This window comes from Podarcis raffonei, chromosome 3 (assembly GCF_027172205.1).
Source record: "Podarcis raffonei isolate rPodRaf1 chromosome 3, rPodRaf1.pri, whole genome shotgun sequence".
NCBI lineage: Eukaryota > Metazoa > Chordata > Lepidosauria > Squamata > Lacertidae > Podarcis > Podarcis raffonei.
The window spans coordinates 34819711-34836262 of NC_070604.1; the positions used below are offsets into that span (position 1 = coordinate 34819711).

General features: G+C 42.2%; 1 protein-coding gene across 1 annotated transcript in view; it reads left to right on the forward strand.

The window, feature by feature from the left end:
* FAM83B (family with sequence similarity 83 member B) overlaps nt 1-16552 on the forward strand; it is a 47200-nt gene that overhangs the window by 18651 nt on the left and 11997 nt on the right. The gene's annotated exons all lie outside the window — the stretch shown is intronic.

The following is a 16552-nucleotide window of genomic DNA, read 5'->3' on the forward strand; positions in this document are numbered from 1 at the left end:
GTTTTGAGAGCATGTGTGTAATTAATGATCAGTAGTGTTCCCTTTATGTCAAGATGTTTAAAAAGCACCACTGGACATAATAATCATACCCAATAAATGAGAGACTGTGGCTGGAAAATTGTTCCAACAGAACAAAAATGCAAGTCAATATAAGCCCTTGACTCGACTCAGCTCCTGAGATGAAGTAGTATTGCAGGTATTGTCATCTTTATAATATTGACTCCACATTTTCACAAGTCCCTTGGATGTGCACAGCTCTGGAGTACAATACTGGATGCACTTGCTTTGGAACTTTAATTCTGCACCCCCCCCTTGGAGTAATTATGACAAAGTGTACAAACATCTGCTGTTGCTGCCCTCTGTAGTAATTCAGATTCTGGAATAAGGTCACTGTGTCTTCTAACTGGGGTTTTCTCTTCTATTTGTTTGAGAACAAATGTTGTAAAATTGCTCATGATTCTGTGCCTGCCCTAAAGACTCTCTTCATGAGGTCTCTATTAATATCTGCTACAAGGTTACAGCACATTTGGCTTGCAGACCACGTAGTGTTTCCAAAGGCACATCAGTTTAGCTTTCTTGACCCCTCCAGACAACTTCAATTTTCAGTGTGAATCCCTGGCCCTGTCTCTCCCTCTGAGTGATAGACAGTGATTGGTACAAGGACAGCAGAAGTTCTCAGTCTTCTGTGCTCTGCTATGGAAGTGAATTCTGCTTTGCAAACTGGCCACCTCACATGTGATGAAAATTGGCACCATATAGCAATAACAGCATGCCACGAATGATGCACCTCCTCCATTCGGGCATAGCATACCTACACACATGTACATCTTGCCTACAAGCCTTCAAAGAGACGTGCAACATTAAATAGTTAAATATTCCTTAGCCACTTATTAGAGCTTGGGTCTATCCTTGGAGGATAGGCTTATCAGTGGGCATCAGCCATTATGAGCATAGGGAACATTCATATTCAGTATGCTTCTGAATACTACTGAATAGTAGCTGGGGAACCACACTGAGAAAGGGCTATTATTTTTGTATCTGTCTTGTGGACTTCTAAGAGGTATCAGGTTGGCCACTGTGGGAAAGAAGGATGCTGGACTAGATGCTGGCTTGATCTAGTAGGGTTCCTCTTATGCACTTAAATATCCCATCTGCTCCTTAGGAGTGGAAAACTGGGTGAAAACATTTCACCATATCTTGAATAAAAGTAGGCCTGGTTCTCTGGGCACTCAGGAAAAAACTATCTCAAGGACTAGATCCAGTCTTCATATCTCCACTCACATACCCTACTTTGCTAGAAGCAGCTTTTTGATTCTCCTTGAGATAGAGACCACAAATCCTAAAGATACCCAACTGCTTTCTCCATTGTTTTCCCCCTCTTCGGATGGGAAAAGCTCTAAGTTCTGCTAAGCCTAACCTGTCTTATGATCCTAGCCTTAATCAACCTCCTGCCCTCCTGCTGTGCTGCCTGGGACTGATGGGAGTTGAATTCCAAAGCAACTGAAGGTCACCAGTAGGGCTGAGCAATATCTGCTTTTCAACATCGCGGCATATCACCAGCTAAACGTCACGATATAATGATATGCCACGATGTCTGAAATAAGGATAGAGGCATTGGCTGGCTTCCCAGTTTTTCCCACTTCATGATTTTTGTATATATCACCCAGTCCTAACACATATCATGATTCATGATACATTGCCAGGTCAAAAATTATGAAAATGATATCACCCTATGGACTTCAAACCAGTTTTGGATGATATATTGATACATCTCCCAGCCCTAGTCACCAAGTTGGCAATGTCTGCTTCATCCTATGAATGTTTTTTCAGAGCAAGTTCCATTAGGTTCAGTGGGATTTAACTCCAGGGTAAGTGTTTAGGATTGTAGCCTAAATTAGACAGCCAGCTTAACAGTATCTGAAAATACTGTTTCTTGTTTCAAATGCTGTTGCACATGATGAAATTGCTAATGGGTTGCTAATATTTTATCTGGCCTTTAGCTATCCTTTTTAAACAGTGACACTGAGATCGGCATTTACCTCCATTCTGTGAAAACTTTCATCTGTTTATTTCTACACACCAAGCTGCTGAGAAAAGCAGGCTAGGTCAATTTTTCTCTGATCAGTTAAGAATCTCACTGATTGCTAGTGAAGATTGCGAATAGGCTGGACCTGCATTGAACTTGTCTGTAAAAATAAATGTGTATGTGTGCTTTTGGAGTCATGACAGAGCTTGTGTACTGTCAGTTTGATATGACTTGAAAGAAATGCAAGCCCTTGCAAAAACACAGCTACTTATGCGTGCCTTAATTTAGCTGGATTTAATTAGCCAGATCTAAGTTTCAGCATAACAAGCCAGTAAAACAAAACCTGCTTGGGGGTTTTTTTTTGGGGGGGGGGACTTATTTCCTTTTGCATTTCCAAGACCTAGGCATTCAACTTTCTGAAGTCTAGTGTATACGAAATATACGGTTTTAATTTAAGCATTGTAAATTTCTGCATCTGTATTAAAAGGAAATGTTTTGTATGTAGAAGGAAATGTATTGCAGGAGATGGGTGTGGAAGACTGGATTGAGAAATTCCTTTTTTCATCATCTCAACAGGATTCTTTGCCAACTCTCTTGAATATCACTTAAATGCAGACCCAAAACTGTGAGAACACACCTTAGCCTAGTTTATTTACTGATGCCCTCATATGTGTGAGAGAAAAGAGTGCAGGAAGATTTGGTCTGGAGGACCTCCCCCACCCCCAACAAACTACACACATGTGGAATCTAGACACATATATATAAAAACCCACTGTGAAAATGCTTTTTAAAAAATATATTGAATTTGCCATAAGCTCACCGTCACCATCTAGCATCACATTTGTATAGTGCACTTAAAACACACTTAAAACTTTCTATTTGCAGCTGTGTAGCTGAGTCCATATTCTGCTGGTGGTGTGATGAACAAGGAGCTGGTAGGTGACTCTCCCAAAACTGAAAGGTAGCAGTAATAGTGGGAGTTCATTACCTTTCCAAGTCAAATCTTCTTTCACATCCCCCCCCAAAAAAGTTATTTCTCCAAGTTTGTAAACATTTTTTAAAAATTGCTTTGCCAGCACCAATGCGGATAAAGTCCATCATTATTATCTCATATTGCAAGGGATAGGGTTGTGGCTGAGAGAGGTTATATCAGCCCTGTGGAGTATTTAACTGGGTGGAGGGGGAAATTAAAATAGTGTATGTCAACAATGAAGTCCAGTCCAGCGTTGTTTATCTTGGTGTGTGTGTGTGTGTGTGTGGATGCTGGGTAAATACAGTGTGGGTGTTAAGTTTATTTTAGCAGCAGGGCAATTAATTAAGGACTGGAGGGTGTCAGGAGGTAGGTCAATTCATAGGTGAATAGCAGTTCTACCCAATGAAAAACAACAAAGGACTGGGAGATGGGGCTAACCTGGAATACTAGTTTCTCAGAGGCCAGGTCTACTCAGACCTCACTGCAGCTCAGTCATCACTTCTTCCAGCAATGGGAGGCCAGTTCTCTGATGCTAGTGATGAATGTTTGCAGTATTACCCCTCCCCCCTGGAAAAAAAATCCGCAGGTGTCCATGCTAATACCTCATTGTATCCTTCTCTTGTCGTCCTGTCCATGCTACTCTGCACGCAGAGCTGCCAAAGGCCTTGCTCCTGCATGTACAGTGCTTTGTATATCCACAGGACTGAACATGTGCATCTGTCACACATAGGGAACAGATTAGACAATCCCATAGACAAGGATAATAGATAGGAGCTGGTGGTTACATTCTTGGTTAGGTTCAAGTGAGCCTGTATTAAACTGGAGTGCTTAGCTCTTTAAAAAATAAAATAAAAATTGCAATTAGATGAGCCTCCTCGGTACTGAAGACATCTGAGTATGCTAAAATTATAGTCAGAATTCAAAATATTCTTCACACACTATATGAAAATTATGTGCTTGTGCATTCTGGGATTTAATTTAGCGTTTGCTCTATGCACCAGTAATAAACATAATTGAACAAGTTCAGCAATATGGCACATGTCTTCATCTAGTGTAGTTATTTCATATTTGAAAATAAATTAGTGAAGTGTTTTAAATGTCCCCCCCTCCCCCGCAAACAGTGGAATGGATTTGCTTGGGAGGTAATGGACTCTCCTTCATTGTGAGGTTTTTCGCCCCCCAATATAATTTGGGGGGGGTTTCCAAATGTTTAGAAATTAACTTCAAATTAAATAGTTATATTGCTTTAAGTTTTGAGATTTATACAAGTTACAGTGGTGCCTCGCAAGACGAAATTAATCCGTTCCGCGAGTCTCTTTGTCTTGCGGTTTTTTCGTCTTGCGAAGCACGGCTATTAGCGGCTTAGCGGCTATTAGCGGCTTAGCGGCTATTAACGGCTTAGCGGCTTTAAGAAAAAGGAAACAAACTCGCAAGAACTCGCAAGACGTTTCGTCTTGTGAAGCAAGCCCATAGGGAAATTCATCTTGCGGAACGACTCAAAAAACGGAAAACCCTTTCGTCTAGCGAGTTTTTCGTCTTGCGAGGCATTCGTCTTGCGGGGCACCACTGTACTTTCTTTTCATATATACATTTATAAATGTGTGTGTGTGTGTGTGTGTGTGTATTTATAATATATACACATACATACATACATTTATAAAGCAAATGAGCCCATTTCAATGCATCATTCCATAGAGAATGATGTATCTGCACTCCCAGGAGTTTGTCAGTGATTGTGTTGATAACACAAGGAAAGAATGCTGCGAGATTTGAACAACCGGTAACCTATGCAGTCTTATTGTCCAAGGAGTCATCCTCTGTTAGTTTTTGGATCAGCTTGCATCACTTTAAGAATATGCAAGTGTTCAGCTTACATACGACCGGACCAGTCACTTAAATCTTGCCTAAACACAAAGCTAAGCTACTAACAAATGGAAAAAGTTTAATTGTTGCTGCTTGACGGGGGCCCAGATACAATATTTAAGTTCTTCAGTCTATTGATCAGTGATGGCTCCATGTTGCTGTGATTACCCCTAAAGCCTGGTATCACTGTTTAGCCAATTGTGTTTTGTTCAGCTGTTGATGATTTTAAATTCCTAGATATGCTTTTTTTAAAAAGATTGCTTTCCACTTATTGTCATTAAAAAATGAACTGGTGCAATGTCACTTAGGATTGGTCGGCTAGACTTCTAGTTAGCCACCTATTCTTCTGGCTGAGTAGATTACAAGACCTGTATTCAAGGCACCCTCTGACTATACAGTGGTACCTCGGTTTAAGAACAGTCCGATTTAAGAACAATTTGGTTTACGAACTCTGCAAAACCTGAGGTAGTTTCCTGGTTTGCGAACTTTACCTCAGTCTAAGAATGGAATCTGAACGGTGGAAGGGCACTGGCGGCGGGAGGCCTCATTAGGGAAAGTGCACCTCGGTTTGAGTACGGTTTTGGTTTAAGAACGGGCTTTCAGAACGAATTAAGTTCATGGGATGCGGGTGGCGCTGTGGGATGCGGGTGGCACTGTGGGACACGGGTGGCACTGTTGGGACATGGGTGGCGCTGTGGGTTAAACCACAGAGCCTAGGACTTGCTGATCAGAAGGTCGGCGGTTCAAATCCCCGCGACGGGGTGAGCTCCCGTTGCTCGGTCCCTGATCCTGCCAACCTAGCAGTTCGAAAGCATGTCAAAATGCAAGTAGATAAATAGGTACCGCTCCGGCGGGAAGGTAAACGGCATCTCAGTACGCTGCTCTGGTTCGCCAGAAGCGGCTTAGTCATGCTGGCCACATGACCCAGAAGCTGTACACCGGCTCCCTCGGCCAATAAAGCGAGATGAGCGCCGCAACCCCAGAGTCAGCCACGACTGGACCTAATGGTCAGGCGTCCCTTTACCTTTACCCTTGTATGTACCACTGTACATACAAGTAGGCAGTAAAAATGCTGATTAAAAAAAAAGGTTACATTTTATTTCGTACTTACCTGTTATGCTGTTACCATTATAGTCTGTTTGTTTTCCAGATACACTGTCCACAAATGTAAGACTTTGATCTTACTTTGGAATCCATGAACATTTTCTTTTAAAAACCAATAATCCAAGCAGTTCCACACTGCAACTCTGTGACCTATGAGTATCAAACACTGAGATTTCATGTTAGCAGTAATTTATGCTCAGTGGGGAATAAAACGCCATGAGTTATTGAATTTCAATAATTAAGTCCAGGCCAGTGGCCCCTGTACTCCATTTACAGACGGTACATGCCCTGGCTGTTTTTCAAATAGCACAGCCCATTTCCAACCCATGCAATTTAGCATCTGTGTGTGTTTTCCTAATCCAGTTTCTGTCACCTTTGTGAATTATTTCCAGAAATGTTTTTCATTTTAAGCACGTATGCTCCTATCCACTCAATTTCCTCTCCCCTCTGGCAATATAGTCCCTCTGAGGGCACATATTTATTTAGGGAGGGAAAGGCTTTCTGGCAGCTTCTCTTTAAGCTTGGTAGCTAGTCTTTGTTGAAAATCCTTTGAGAAATGCACTGTACTTTTCCTTCAAGCCAGCCAGGGGTGAGGTGGTATTGAATACCAGCTAGTTTAGTAACCACCATGCATATTCATGACACCATCTTGAAAAAAATGGCCCTTAGTTTCCATTTTGGAGATCACTGGTGATTTGTATAGATTATGCCTTGCCAAGGAGCTGCGAGCATAAGCAAATTTGTACCTTGCAGTAATGTTTTCTTCTTATTATTGTTGTTGCAAATAAGTGGCATTGGTTTCCGTTCTGTCCCCTTGGTCTGTGCATGATAGACAGCAAATTGACCAGGTTTAGCTGCATGAGCTAAGGCAGCTAAACCATCATGGCAAGACTTCATAGGAGCAAATCTGACTGCTATCAGATTCGTATCCAGTGATATAGATTAGGGCCAAACGGTGGTGCTGTGGGTTAAACCACAGAGCCTAGGACTTGCTGATCAGAAGGTTGGCGGTTCAAATCCCTGCGACGGGGTGAGCTCCCGTTGTTCGGTCCCTGCTCCTGCCAACCTAGCAGTTCAAAAGCACGTCAAAGTGCAAGTAGATAAATAGGTACCGCTCTGGCGGGAAGGTAAATGGCGTTTCTGTGCGCTGCTCTGGTTCACCAGAAGCGGCTTAGTCATGCTGGCCACAAGACCCGGAAGCTGTACACCGGCTCCCTCGGCCAATAAAGCGAGATGAGCACAGCAACCCCAGAGTCGGCCATGACTGGACCTAATGGTTTACCTTTACCTTTAAAAACAGTGTTAAATGTTTCTTTGTATTTAAAATTAACATATTTTTAAAAATACAAATAGCTGCTGGGGAGTGGGTATATTTGGATTGCAGCCAGTTGGGGTGGGGGGGCGAGTTTAATCCCTTTGCCGCTCCTGTGGTCCTTATGAATATTGCTCCCTTGCAGAGCCTATTTACATTGGAAGAAGTCTCTCACTGGCACCAATGAAGGGTAATATTATTCATTATTATTATTTCTTAAATTTATATACTACCCTTCACCCAAAGATCTCAGGGCGGTTCACAACCTAAAAATTGTAAACCACCTTGAGTGCGTTGCCAGAAGGGCAGTATGCATTAATACAGTGAACAATCAACTTTTACTTCTTAATTATAAAATAATCACAATACCCAGACATTTCCCAATGAAATAGTTCCAGGAGAGGAAAAGTTAACCCACCTGCCCACTTCCTGCTCTTATCCTGATAACTGGCAGGCAATTCAACTGCTACTCTTTGCATTTCCTCTTTTGCGTTTCTTTGCATATTAAATACCAAGATGTGTTGAACGTGGTAGCGTGCTTGGCTCTGTGTCTGGGTCCCTAGGAAGCATTCCTTTCTCCTGTACTCCACTCCTTGGAGAGGAGAAGTATCTCTGTCCCAGCCTGGTAGGTAGTAGCTCTGCAGGACTGTTTCACAGTATGGAGTAGCACTCCCCCCCCAAAAAAAATGTGTGGGGTACCTCTGCCCCACCCCATGTTGCTGGACAAGGACTGCCATTGCGTATCATTGGCAATGTGCTAAATCATGTGCTAAATCTGCTCCTACTGATGGGATTGGCTCTGGCGGCAACCACTGTTTTTACCTTTGCAGCTTGGCTTCTTCCTGGGTCAGAGCACTGTGAAGGTGACTTCATAGGAAAAGCACACACTGTGAATGCTCTCTATCTCAGGGAGGCCTTCCTGGTTGCCCTAGATCTACAGATAGTACGTTCACAGTAAGGGCGGAGCCATGCAGCAACCGCTACTGACTCATCATATGTAGGGATGCTAACACATTTAGGGCATTTAATGAAATTTCACAGTTTGTTTTGAATAAGGCATAAGTGATCATAGGGTTTCTTTTTAAACTTTCTGTTGTGTGATGTGCACAGTTCTAGACAATGCAAAGCCTACACCAGAAGGCTTGAAATCCCAATAAAAGTAAAAGACAGGAATTTTATGTTTTTTCACTTGATGCCTTTTATGAACTTTGGAACTTTTCTGAACAGTCTATACACAATATTGTGTTCAAGTTATTTTATTTTATTTTTTAAAAGAAAGATTGCAGTGTTCGAAAATGCTGGATTTCTTTTTGAATAGTGGCAAAAGTTCACTCATACATGCCAAGGTTTTCTTTTTCATTTTTCAATAATACTGAGCTGCTGCATTCAGATCTCTTTTCCGTGAATGTCCTGTCCTGTTCTATAAATAAGTTTTTTTCCTATACTATACTTATCTTTTTCCCCTTTATGTACACAGAAAATGCTTCTTTGAAACATAAGTTTATGCAATGTCCGATGCTCACAGATTTTTGGAGGAATGTATTAAGATGTAGAAATACTACAGTCATACCTCATGTTGCATTCCGCTCTTGTTACGGACTTTCAAGGTACGAATGCGGCAAACCCGGAAGTGTTTACTTCCGGGTTTGCCACTTGTGCAGTAGTGATCTGCGCACTTCACGCATGCACAGAAGCACTCGATCACGCCACACACATGTGCAGAAGAGGTGCTCTAGTTTTGGACTTTTTGGGGTGCGAATGGCACCCCGAAATGGTAACTAGAGGTACCACTGTACGTTGCGGGAGATTAAATTGTCAGATGATAATATTATCCTACACCACATACCAGCTATATGTGGTTTGACAGAGGGTCAATATAAATGGTCTCTTTGTGCCCCTACTTCTGCCAAAAGACTGATATTTAAAAATAACACCATGGCCCCCTTTGAACGATGGGTAGAAGATATGACAACTCTTGCAGCATACAGACGGATTGCTTTTAGATGTAGATTGTATATGGCTAAATATCAGGGGTTGTCAACCTGGTCCCTACCGTCCACTAGTGGGCGTTTCAGGATTCTAGGGGGGCAGTAGGGGGTTCTACGGCACAAACTGAATCCTCCTTCCATCGAGCACTGGTGGGCGGTAAGGAAATTTTACCATCAAGAAAGATGCATTAGTGGGCGGTAGGTATAAAAAGGTAAACGTACATGTTAAATCTGTACAGTCCCCAGAACACCATTAATTAGCTAAAAGTGATTGAACACTTACTTTACAGCACTTTCTTTTCCCTTGCTTTACAATAGAAGGCTGTTGGGGTGGGCATTATTTGTTTACAATTGGGGAGAATCAGGATGTGGACTTGTGGATTTCACAAAGGCCTCTCCTACCCTTTTCTTCAATAAATTAAACATTTATTGTTTATCTTAATATTTATTCAATAGTCCACCCTTTCTCCCAAAGAAGCCCATTTGTATTTACTTTATCTGCTGTAGCAATAATGACAAAAAATTAGTGGTTTGTTTGTTTTTAACTGCACAGGGTATTTGTTTTGCTTAAGGAAAAGTATATCCCTCGCCCCAAACTGTGTTTAGAATACAGTGGTACCTCGGGTTAAGAACTTAATTCGTTCTGGAGGTCTGTTCTTAACCTGAGGTACCACTTTAGCTAATGGAGCCTCCTGCTGCCACTGTGTCGCCGCTGCACAATTTCTGTTCTCATCCTGAAGCAAAGTTCTTAACCTGAGGTAATATTTCTGAGTTAGTGGAGTCTGTAACCTGAAACATATGTAACCCAAGGTACCACTGTACTTAGGACAGAGAACTGGTTTCTAAGGGTGATCCCACCTTCATCCCCAGACCCTGAAAGCATAAGTCTTCTTGTGAAGAGGAGGCAACCCTTGGGGGGAGGGGAGCAGTAGTGACAACATACTGTAGAAATGTAAGGGTGGGTAGGGGACTTTTTAAGCAAAAGTTGATGTCAGGAATTGTATTTATATCTCTTGTAAGATAAGTGAGTCATAGGAAGCCTGCAGCTCTGAAGGTGCAACAGTGAAGGTGGGGTGGATTGGCAAAATGTTTGTAAAATCAGGGCTAGCACAGGGCAATAGCCAGGGCTTTTTTTCAGCCAGAACCACCTCTCAGGTGGGCGCTGTTGCCATTCTAAGAGAACATAGTGAGTCCTCTTTTTCTAGGGGGGGGGGAGCACTGGCAATAGCAATGTAACAAGCAATGCCTATTTCAGTAAGCCTAATGCCTATTTTAGAAAGTGATGAGTTTTAAAACCATCCGTAGCAACCGAGTTCCCATCAGTGTAAATAAATGTGTGTTGAGGTTCAGGGTTCCTGTATTGGTTGGTTGGCTGGTTTTTGTTTGTTTTAAGTAACTTGACTGGCACTCCTGCTGCCCCTTTTCATCTTGATCTTCATGTGTATCTTTCCCGCTGGGACTAAACACTTTTTCTGTTGTGTTCCAAGGATCTAAGTAAAGCAGCTCTCTGTAGTTATCCTGCAGTTCGTTACGGGAGTAATAGTACATTCGTAGTCCAAAATGGAAAGCAATGATAATTTACATTCAACCAGGGATCCAGAACTGGTGGGCTGTGGATCTCCTGAGGGGGACGTGGTGGCAAACCCAGGGAGCAATACAGGTGACCTGCCCCACCGCTCTGTACCTTCTATTCAAACTATCCCTCCAAACTAAATAGAAGTCTAATGAAGTAGCAAGCAGGACTTAAACCCTCAATGGAAGTGATATAGCAGAAGGCATTGCATACCCTCCAACATTTCTCCGATGAAAATAAGGATGTACTATTCCATAGTAGTAGTAGTAGTAGTAGTAGTAGCAGCAGCAGCAGCAGCAGCAGTAGTAATTTTATTATTTATATCCCATCTGACTGGGTTGTCCCAGCTACTCTGGGTGGCTTCCAACATATATATATATATAAAATAATAATACATTTTTTAATACTTCCCTATACAGCACTGCCTTCAGATGTCTTCTAAAGGTTGTACAGTGCTACCTCAGGTTACATACACTTCAGGTTACATACGCTTCAGGTTACAGACTCCACTAACCCAGAAATAGTACCTTGGGTTAAGAACTTTGCTTCAGGATGAGAACAGAAATCGTGCTCCGGCGGTGCAGCGGCAGCAGGAGGCCCCATTAGCTAAAGTGGTGCTTCAGGTTAAGAACAGTTTCAGGTTAAGAACGGACCTCCGGAATGAATTAAGTACTTTACCCGAGGTACCACTGTATAGTTATATATCTCCTTGGCTCAGGGGTTGCATGACTCCATACCCACCAATATTTCTCTAATGAAAATAGGGACGTCCTAAGGAAAAGCAGGACATTCAGGGATCAAATAAGAAACTGGTATGGCTTCTGTGAACCCAGGACTTTCCCTGGAAAATAGGGACACTTGGGGGAGGGTCTGTCATTGTATTTGGCAGAACCACACTGCAGAATTATGTTCTGTTTTTAGAGGGCAGAAACACCAGAACTTTTTTGCCGTTTGACAGAAGATTATTTTCTTGTTTAAAGGTTACAGTCTTTCCTGTTAAATGTTGCAGCTGCTATTGGGAAATCTGCATGGCAAGCTCTGTATTTCCTTGGGGTTTTACGCTGTCTCTTTCCCCATTTTGGCTAATCAGTCCACCGTGCTACATGATTGCAGAAGTAATTTCACAATGTGCTTACAAGCGCATTTACATGCCTGGAGACCAGGGGCTTTTCCAATAGCAGCCTACATTTCAGGTTTTATCTTATGGATTCTCTAGGTGGAATGTTACTCCATTATGGTAGCTAGAAGACAAGGTCAGCAGCTTTGCTTGACTAAGTGGAATGAGTAAGATAATAGGATTTTGACTGATGTGTGTGTTGTCCCAAGGGCTTAGAGATCATTGGTTTCTTGATGTTGTGAGTCATGACCAACAGTCAGTCATGCAGTGAACACTGATTTCAACCCCTGTAAATTATTTTGTTTTGTTTACAAGTCTTTTTCCTACTGGTTTCCCGAAAATAAGAAGCAAATGAATATGGTTAGAACCTACAGTTGGTAATTGCAAATCACACCTTATTGTTGTAAGGTCTGTAAGGTCAAAGAGGGGGAAGAAGGCTGCCCTACAGCTAAGCACAGTAACGGCAAGAATTATTACTAGTACAAGAACAATTACATTGATGCTGCATAGTTATAGACACACACAGGCAAAGAATTCCAACCTCTTACACATGTGCCGTGGTTATTATTTGCAATCAGCTGATCATGACCAAAGGTGTTAAAGCTGTAGGAAGGTCCATTCTACCTCGGATCAGACCCTTCTCAAAATAAAAATCATGGAGGAAAAGTCCAGGAGAAGCTTTACATGTGCAAGTTCTCAAGTTCAGTCCCTGGCATTTCCAAGGACTGGCTCCCAAGAAGCCTATCTGAGACCAGAGACAATTGCTGCCAGTTGGGGTAGGCAATACTGGGATCAATAAACCAATGTTCTGACACTCAGTATCATCGAATGATGAAAATAGGACACCAAATGATCTTACCTCCCATTGAGAATGATTGCCATCATATATGGAAGCTTCGGTTGGTGAGTCCATAATGTGACAAAAATGGATGCATCTTTCCTTGGTCTGATCTGCTGCTTCCCTGGGACCAAATGTCATTGTACTTTGTGTGTTCACTGTATAGGCCAGGGGTGAGGAACACTGGACCTTCCAGATGTTGCTGAACCATAACTCCCATCATCCCTGGCCATTGGCCATGCTTGATGTTATAGTTCAGCAACATCTGGAGGACCAAAGGCTTCCCACACCTGGTACAGGAGGAATATAAAGTGGTTTGTTGTTTGTGTATGACAAAGATATGAGTAAAATGGAACTATCCTATATGAACCAGAGCTGAACTGTATGAACAGAAGTCGCTGTATATATTTTTCTTGTTTAAGTTCCTTAAGATATAACTATTACTATCAATGAATGTTCTGGTGTTTCTACTCGGGAGGGGGGTGTAATGAAAAATGTTCATCTTAAAAACTTTTTAAAAAATACTTTGTATATTTTAGAGCTTGATGCATAAACATTTTGTTCACTCAGACTCAAAGCAATAGCATTGGTTTTTGTTTTGTTTATTTTTACATATTTCCACAAGGAGCTATGAAGAGACAAATCTAGGGTGCTGAGATGTTGTTACTCTGCAAATCATTCAATGTAGTCTTAATTATCCCTAATCTCTCATTTGTTTCCTTCCTGGTTTGTCATGACATGTTTCCTGAGATGCACTATCATCTATCTATCTATCTATAATCTATCTATATGGTGCAAGGTTGCTGATCATATTTGAAGAATGGGGTTTGCTGAACTGCTTCACCCAAGTCATTTTCTCAGTTTATACCTCAGGTTGACATGAAGCTAAAATCTTGCTCTAATCCTTGGAGGGATATAATTACACAAATAAATGAATAACGCTTGAATCTTTTGCTTTATTGCTCTCTCACTCCTCCACGCAGACTTATATTGCAAACTCATGCGGAAGATGCAGGGGAACCATTCAGATATGCTTCCAGCTGTTTACAAACAACCAGTCAGAAGTCTGACTAATAATCTATGCTGTGTTAGCTGGTTGTGATTTTCAAATGATTAAGAACAAGCTCCATTAGTTCCAGAGAGGTTTCAACAGAATTTTTAAAGTGGATTTTCCAGCTTCACAAATTCCCCATACATCGCCCCACATTGAAAAAAACCCAAAGCCAAATTAACACAAAGTGTTCTTTGCTCCTTGCTTGCACCCTGTATCAGTGGCGGTTTCTACACAGGAGTCAGTCGTTCTTATTGACTATGCAGTAACAAATAAGACAATCCAGTGGCCCTTGCAGCAATGAAGATCGAAACTCAGCGACACACCAATACAAGGGCCATTGGATCATCCTGAAAGCTATCTTACCTATTCCTGCTGATTCATCAAATTGGTGCTGCCAAAATTGATACCTCTCAAACACTTCGCTTTTTCTGTTTTCACCAAGATTGCCTGTTAAGTACAACTCTGCTGGTGGGATATGCCTGCTCATTTTATGCTGCAGTCACTTGGGCCCACAGTGCAGTCTTTCAGTATTGACTGCCATCAGGGTAGCTCCAGACATCATGTGGTATTATTCTTTGGATATTTGTAGGCTCTGTGGTGGAGGGCATACATATGAGTAAAGAAAGAGCAAGGTAACCACTCCCTCCCCTTCCTGACTAAAAACATCCCTGTATCATTGTGTCAGACACGGACCCTGACTTGTGCTTGTTCTATCCCAGGCTATTGTTCACCTCTGCCATCTGGCATATATTTATGCAACGCCCATGAGGGTCATCTTGCTCAGCCTTGGTTCTGCTATGTTCTTACAGTGATGAGTCACTGCCCATTCTCTCTCAGTTTAGAAAAATATCACAGGACAGGCCCCAACTCTTCCTTCAGGGCTTCCAGGTTCCACATCTCTCCTCCTCCAACCCGTCTCCTCTCAGTTTACAGCAGCTGGCAAGCACAGCACAAGCTGGGAGAGGCTCCCAGGCTGACATCGACTAGGCCAAACAGACTGAGGTGCACAAGGTTTCCAGGCCGCTTATCTGAAAAATACCTTTGAATGAGATAAGCTTACCGATAAACTGGCCTTGCAGTGGATTTTCAAAAAGCATTCCTCAGCAAAGCAATAAAGTTGCTACTTCAGCCAGGTGACTCAGTGGCGTCAAAGCACAGCCAGAGCCAGGGCAGCAGTAGGGCTCTCCATTTGGCAGGATGGTCTGCTCAGCGTCCTCTGCCAAAGTATTTTGTCTATGTCTGCACAATCAAGTTGCAAGCCACTGAAGTATTCTTTTTCAGAGGATTTCTAGATTGTCTGTTCAGACTTGGTCCATGATTATGATTGGTCTATCTGAAAGGCCCGGCTAGCAGACAGAGCGGGGTTAGTGGGCAATACCATATGGATTAATAAATTAACAGCAGATTTCTCTGCCTCACTTACTGAATATCTTCTGCCTCCCGTACCCAGTAGAGCTTCTCTCTCATATTTATGTGTTGTGGTATGAGTGGGTGCGGAGAAAGGAAAATAGTGTGCATAGCACTCTTCCAAGAAAGGCAAAGGCAAACGGAACCTGTTTTCATTGGTCAAAATTTGGGCATTGAATGTGTTGACAGTGTATTGTACAGTGGTACCCCGGGTTACAGACGCTTCAGGTTACAGACTCCGCTAACCCAGAAATAGTACCTCAGGTTAAAAACTTTGCTTCAGGATGAGAACAGAAATCGCAAGGCGGCGGCATTGGTTCATTGTGGCAGCGGGAGGCCCCATTTGCTAAAATGGTACCTCAGGTTAAGAACAGTTTCAGGTTAAGAACGGACTTCCAGAACGAATCTTAACCAGAGGTGCCACTGTATGTACACACTATACATTTTAAGCGTATCAAAAGCACACCACCATACCCCAAGAATGAAGACAGGAGTCCATAGGGTCTATGCTCTGGTCCATAGGGTCACGAAGAGTCGGACATGACTAAACGACTAAACAACAACATACCCCAAGAATCTTGGCAAGTGTAATTAACCTTCACAGAGCTACAAACTACAATTCCTAGGGTTGTTGGGTTTTGGGGGGTGGGAGGGAAACTTTAAATGTACAATTATAGGCAACCAATGTCAAATTCTTTGCAGGGCCCCCAACTTATTGTCATGATCCTCACCCATATTTGTTGCCAAGCCCCATTATTCCAACCTCAATACAGTAATCTACATCCTTAGACACAACCAAGTCTAGACATCTAATTTTTATCTAACTTTGAGAGGTGGGTCACCCAACCTTTGCTAAAGTGGGTTGCCCACTCAGTTCCTGAAAAAAATACCTTGAATAAGATTTGTTCACAGCCAAAGTCCTTGGCTTTTGCCAACGTTAGTCCTTTTTTTAATAGAAACTAATGTTTTTAGGAGCAATCTACCTTCTTGCCTTCTTTGGGTTGTGTATCTTGCAGTAAGTGGAAAACTGACCTCCACTCCAAATCTTCCACCCTCTCCATAGCAACTATACTGTGTATTATTGTTGTATGTGTGAGAGAGAATTCATTAGTGCTTCTTTCTGTAAACTCCTGCATTGACCATTTCCCCACAATCATCACCACCTGGTGGCTGTGAACAGCAAAAACTCCCAATTGTCAAGTTTTCTCAGCTCAGTCTTCCAAAGAAAATTTTACAACACAGTACAATTTGCTCCAGAAGAGTGGCTGCACTATTCTATTGCAGCAAAACAAAACAA